Source organism: Sinocyclocheilus grahami, unplaced genomic scaffold (genome assembly GCF_001515645.1).
Source record: "Sinocyclocheilus grahami isolate Dianchi unplaced genomic scaffold, SAMN03320097.WGS_v1.1 scaffold219.1, whole genome shotgun sequence".
Classification (NCBI taxonomy): Eukaryota; Metazoa; Chordata; class Actinopteri; order Cypriniformes; family Cyprinidae; genus Sinocyclocheilus; species Sinocyclocheilus grahami.
In genome coordinates, this window is record NW_015505398.1 from 243367 (window position 1) to 249888 (window position 6522).

At 36.0% G+C, this 6522-nt stretch overlaps 1 protein-coding gene across 3 annotated transcripts in view; it reads left to right on the plus strand.

Moving 5' to 3' along the window:
• The window catches only part of LOC107596422 (leucine-rich repeat and immunoglobulin-like domain-containing nogo receptor-interacting protein 1-B), a 36381-nt gene that overhangs the window by 10630 nt on the left and 19229 nt on the right, over positions 1-6522 (plus strand). The window lies entirely within an intron of this gene.

Sequence of the window (6522 nt, forward strand, 5' to 3'; positions counted from 1 at the left end):
GTAACTGTTATGCTGATGTTGTGGCTGGTCAAGCAAATGTTTGTGCTTGTTTCTGTATGATATAATTGTTCATATATCTATTAAAATACTGATATTCTGGTCTATAACTCCTCCCCGAACTTCCCTCTGCCCTGTATCTTGGTCTCTCATTGGCTGTAGGTCATCGCCGATGTAGTTTTCAGTCAGAAATCATTGCACACAGCGTGATTGTGAATCGACGTGTCGGCGATTCCCTCCGATAGTATGGGATGATATTAGACTCAAATGAATCAAATAGAATCGATTCAGAAGAGAAGTGAATGAATGCACACGTGTCGCCTGATCTACAAATGCACATTTTAATCGCTACATGCACAAATCATGATACTTTACATTTATATTCACAAATATGTCTCTATTTTAACAAAACGCTGCACATTAATGTAATTCTTAACTCTGCAGACACCGGTTGAAAAGCATTTGTTTCTGTGTAGTGACGCACATTTGCGAATTTTTCAAATCGTGTACACGTTAATGAATTGCACTCGGCCTTGTTCATTGGTAGTTGTATGTGGGGGGGACGTGAAATGCTGTAAACTGTGAAAATGAACTGAACAAGATCGACTCGAACTAGACGTCAATTAATGCATGCGTGTCACCTGATCCACATAAGCACAGATTCCTTTTTGCATGAGCAATTTATGATATATTAATGCAGAACAGAAAATTTTTATTCACAAACATGTCTGTATTTGTACAAATCGCTGCACAATCATTTAATCCAGAATTCCACAGACTCAAATTGAAAGGCATTTGTTTGTGGTTAGTAAGATACATGTATAAAATGTATGCAGTACATGGATAATTGTGCGTGCATCTATTAATCATTTTGAGTCTAATATCATCCCATAAGATCGCGTCTTTGATAATTCACACTGCGTGATTGTCACTCGTGAACGAGCACCGATTTGCCTCCAATTTCGGGCGTTTGTCTGCGATTTCGCAAAACTATATATAGTTGTCATGCCCGTAAATAACCGACCTGTGTGAACATAACCGTATTAAGGATTCAAATACAGGACTGACAACCGTATTCTGCTGCGGTGTGAAGGTGACCAGAGAGACACACGTTTTTAAAGCACTGCGCATTATAACCAATCCTATACGATTCTGTTGAGCTTATGAATGCAAGGACCAATCAGAGGCGTTCAGATGAGTCATCACTGAAACAAGCTGTTTCGTCACCTCGCGCTCGCGTTGAGGTTAAATGTTGAATATTAGTAACTCAAACCCGTTTTTGTAAGGCTGCATTCCAGTCCGTTTTTTATGCCCTTCACTCGCAAACTTCCCTCCGTCTCGTTTACTCGGATGTACGTCATTGATTATGTTGCATGAGTGCCCACTTCTGGCTGAACCCTTGGAATGGGCTGAACTGGAAAGTCCTAAGCCCTTAAGTACACGTTTTGAGTATCAGTACTTTACTTGAGTATTATTTTTTCTGGGAACTTATGACTTTAACTTCACTACACAAATATTGTACTTTTCACACTTTTCTACATTTCTATCAAGATCCTCAAAGTAGAAAGTCATTCCTCTGTAGAAGTTTTGAAAGTCAGTGGGTGATTTTTTTTCTTCTCTAAAATGTGACTTTCTTTTTTTCAGACAGTTTATCAGTAATCACTCTTGTAGGACTACATTAAAAATGGTCATTGTTTCCTGTTTACACTTAAGAAGTATTATTTATTCTGGGAACTTATGACTTTAACTTCACTACATTTGAAAGACAAATATTGTACTTTTCTACATTTCTATCAAGATCCTCAAAGTAGAAAGTCATTCCTCTGTAGAAGTTTTGAAAGTCAGTGGGTGATTTTTTTTCTTCTCTAAAATGTGACTTTCTTTTTTTCAGACAGTTTATCAGTAATCACTCTTGTAGGACTACATTAAAAATGGTCATTGTTTCCTGTTTACACTTAAGACCCTTGGGGTCAATATGACCCCAAACATTGAAAGAGTAATTGTGAAAAATATATACATTTGTAATCATACAAATAATATATCTTTTTTTTGTTTACTTCTCATCTATACATTAATGCTGTGTTTTGGGAGATATGAAGTACTTTTGTACCTATTTACCACAAAATTCCTCTACACCATTAGCATGCATGTGAAATATTAATTTTTTATGAAAAAATCACATAAAGGATGACCTAAATTTAATTTATGTTGCTTCTGGATATTGATCTAGGTGTTAGGTGTAGAATTATGCCATCTGCTAGAAATACAGTTTAGGAAAGAAATTGTTTTGACCAGCAGAGGGCCATAGAGAGCCATTCATTTTACTGGATGTGGCCAACTGCTTCTATCACAACTTTTGTGATACATTTTGTGAATTTATGTTTATATAAACATTAGAAAAGACATTAAAAATAAATATTCTTTCAAATGGTATAATTTTTTTGTGGTTTTTGTTGCATTTTGAAATGTCTGTTTTCAAAAAATGCCACATAAGACATTAGTCTTTGTAAAGTTGCAAAGACTAAAGTCTCAAATCCAAAGAGATATTCTTTATAAAAGTTAAGAGTCAGCCACACCTACCTAAAACCGCTCGTTCTAACACGCCCCCACATACCTACATCACTATGTGGGAAGATTTGCATAACACCGCCCAAATGTTCACGCAAAGAAAGAAGGCGTAACTTTTATTCTCACTGTAGTATTGTTGTTGCCGCCGCCATGTCGTGAAGACGCTGTGTGCTTCGTTGTGAAAGTGAAACTACTTTGTTTGGCCTTCCAAAAGAGGACGATATCTGCTTTATCATGCCTGGAGCTGATCCGTGCTGGTTGCTGAGGAAATACAACAACTTTGCGCTGTGGATCGCCGGATTGGCTTTCACCGTGGACGAAGCCGAATCCAACCCGGGGTCGTCACATTTAGTTGCTGCAAGCCTCCTTCATCGAACCCACATGGCTGTTGCTCCTATAACAGCTTTTTATATCAGTTCTTTTGTCTTTAAGTCATTATTTTTCTCACAGATTTCTGCTCGTTCTAAATCAGATACAAATAAAGTAGCACAGTAAAGATTGCATTAATATGAATGCATTAGTGAGAAAGCGATTGCGTGTGTGAATTATTTCTACCTGGCAGCATCTCTCTACTAGTAGTGAAGCTGTGGAATTTAGTTATTAAGAAATAAATGCTTGAATTTTTCAGTTTCTAAGCTTTTTTATTGAGAAATCACAGAACAGTGTTGACAATACATTTCCGCGCTGAATGATTCTGTGCGTTTGATGTACATGCTACTGTCTGTAGCCTATGTGTGTGTGTTACAGTGCAGCAGCGCATTATATTAGAACGCGATTAACTTACCTGTGCAATAAGCTGTTTAAAACGTGCATTCTCCCGTTCAATTTCGAGCATCCAGTAATATAATCACACATGTCTTGTGGAGCGCTTTCAGAGTATGCATTTATTTGTCATTTGAACTGATTAGAAACGGAGCGTAAATGCGGAAGTCCTTCAAATATTTCTTATCCTGTTGCGCCCTCTATAGAACCAGCGACAAGTCGACGTCAAGCTTAAAGCGTCATGGCAGAGCATTGAAGTCTACTAGTCTATTAGTTGGTGCAACCCCTACTGTTTACTGATCCTGGTAGAGTAGACTACAATGCAGGCTGTTCTGAGTACGTTTTTTTATATTTTATATATTTAAAGCGAGTTTTTTGGTCAGTGTAGAGTAGTGCTTGTTGTTTGTCATTTCTCAGATCACAAATGCAGACATGGTTTTATGTTTACACGGCGCGATGCAACGCAACGCGTAAAAAGTCTGTATAAGTCATTATAATCCATAATTATGTCCACACTGGATGCAATGAATGCCTCGTTTATAATGGGTTTTCATGTTTTTGAATCATTGCTCCGGCCTGACAGGGCATCATCACAGTATGGTAAGGGGCGTAACATTTCCGTCACACGCTTGAGGTATTCGGCCAATCATAACGCACTGGATAGCTAGCCAATCACAGCACACCTTGATTTTTTTTAAATAAAGTCTGTAAAATAAACTGTTAAAAGGATTTGATGATCACTAGTCTAGTGATTGTACGTTATTGTTGTCATCGTTCAGTATGTATTTCAGCTTTAATGTACAGTTTTTTAAACAAAGCAGCTGATATTTGCCATAGTAGGCTACCGCCGAGTCGCTTTCACCCCAAAATGACGGAAGCGCAGGGCTGCTGATGGGCAGTGTTGCCAGATTGGATTGAAGATCTCTAGCCCAACTACAGCGTAAAACTCGCCCATTTAAAAAAAAGGGGGGGGGGGGGGGGGGTATTGTTTTAGACATATTTTTAAACTACAATCATCTAACCTAAATGTTTCGTCACCCAGTGTATTTGTGTTTTTCAATTTATAATGTTGTTGATTCATATTTATATTGTGAGGAGAAGAACTTTGATTTCAAACTCTAAATTGATTTCATTTGAACTAAAAAAGACAAGTAAACAGTCAGTAATAAAATAAGAATAGATAAATGACAAGCAATATGGCACAAACAAATACAATAACAAGATACAAATAAAATAAACTGTGCTTGAAGTTTTTCAGGTAGGTATAACATTAATATTCAGGTACAGAAATATCACAGAAACTGAATAATCTGTTTAACTTTAAAATAACACTGGTTAGTCTTCAATGTATAAATAAACATTAGTGACAGACAACAGTAGGTTTATTTAGGTTGCTGCCTCTTTAAGACCTCATGCACGGATCTGTTACACGTAAGTTTTGTTTCTCAACTGTTTACATTCACACAATAGCCTATATACCTGCAATGTTTTGTATAAATCGACTGTTTACGTGAATACTTATAGTAATTTAGTTGTAGACCTGTACAGTTATTCGTTTCATCGTATTATGCAAGTAATTTCCTGTTTGTGATATTAAAAATAATGTCTGAAACTTCTGGGCATTTTATATGAAATATACTTTAATCACAAGATTCAAAATAAATGTTTACTCCAAAGTCAAGAACACGTGCATCATAAATTTTTCTATATGAAAACTAAAACATTTCAACAAAACACACACACAAACAGCAGCATGATTTTAAAAGTAACAATCAAAATGTACACAACAATTAAATTGAAGTTTATAAAATGAACACTTCACTATTAAGCCCATTTTGTCATGACAATCCTGCATGAAAACTTACAAAATTAACAATTCTCTCTTGGGCACATTTCGTCGTGACAATCTTGCATGAATTCAAATTAAAATGTATCAAATGAACAATTCACTCTTTGGCCCATTTTGTTATGACAATCCTACAAAAATAACTTCGCTTTGAGTCAGATGAAATATGAAGTATAAATCATTTTATCTCATTTTTTAAATGAGTCTTCCCATTAATGCCATTATATTGTTCATTCAGACTGATTCGCAAATGTAGAACGTGCATGAACACAAGAGGTGGGATTTATCACATGAACCAATCACAGCTGAACATAACCAGTCATATCCAATCATATCGTGATGGAGGCATTGCCTCCTCTCATGTGATTTCCCCCCCATTCATTCTCAATTACCCCCCCACTGCACGCTTTAGTTGGTCTGTTAAAACTCAATGGGCTCAGGGGAGGCGAAAGAGATTCGGACTCCCGCTGTAACTTTACCTTGCTGGTGTCGCTGTTGGGACAATGTTTCTTTAGAAAAACGAGTGATTTATACACTTTTTAATGTTGTGTTTTATTTTTGTACTACTAATTTTTTCTTATCCAATATTTTGAGGGTATATATATATATATATATATATATATATATACGCAATTAATTTTTTCTCCGCTTTGCACACAAAGTTCAATAAAATTATGTTTGAAGAAAAATATTTTTTTAGCTATGTAATATATATAATGTATTACATTATGCATGATGAAATATAAAGGTTTCACAGTGATTTGATTCTGTAAAGTTTTTTTTTTGGTTACTACAACATTACTGTAATAAAACCATGTTTTACTACATTAATACATTTGAAGATGAGCGGAGAGTATAGAATACTTGATAAAAAATTAGCTAGCTAGAACACATGCATATTAACAGCGTAAACAGGAATTAGCCATGCGACCATATAATATGATTAAACTAAGTGTATCTCAGCAATCATAATTTCTTAGAAATATATTTTACCTAGGTGACGAGGATCACTCAGTCGCTTTGAGTCAAACTCAAATGCAGTTACGGGGTTTTTGACCAGTGAATGTGTGCAAATGTGCATTTTGTTCGTCATTAAAACGGTGGCGCTACATTTTCATCACCAGGTGTTTGTTGTAGCTATATGGGCGCGGCACTCAGTTTCAAATACATAAATTATGAGCCTTTATAGACAGTGTTTCTTGCGTGTACATATTCAAGTATGCTGAATACTTCAAAACACTGTACTTATTCAAACAACAAGATCTTTATTTACCCTTGCAGACCTAGTTCAGCTGCTGTGGAGCTTCAGTTCATTCAGTCAAGATAGAGGGGGTGGAGTTATGAGGTTT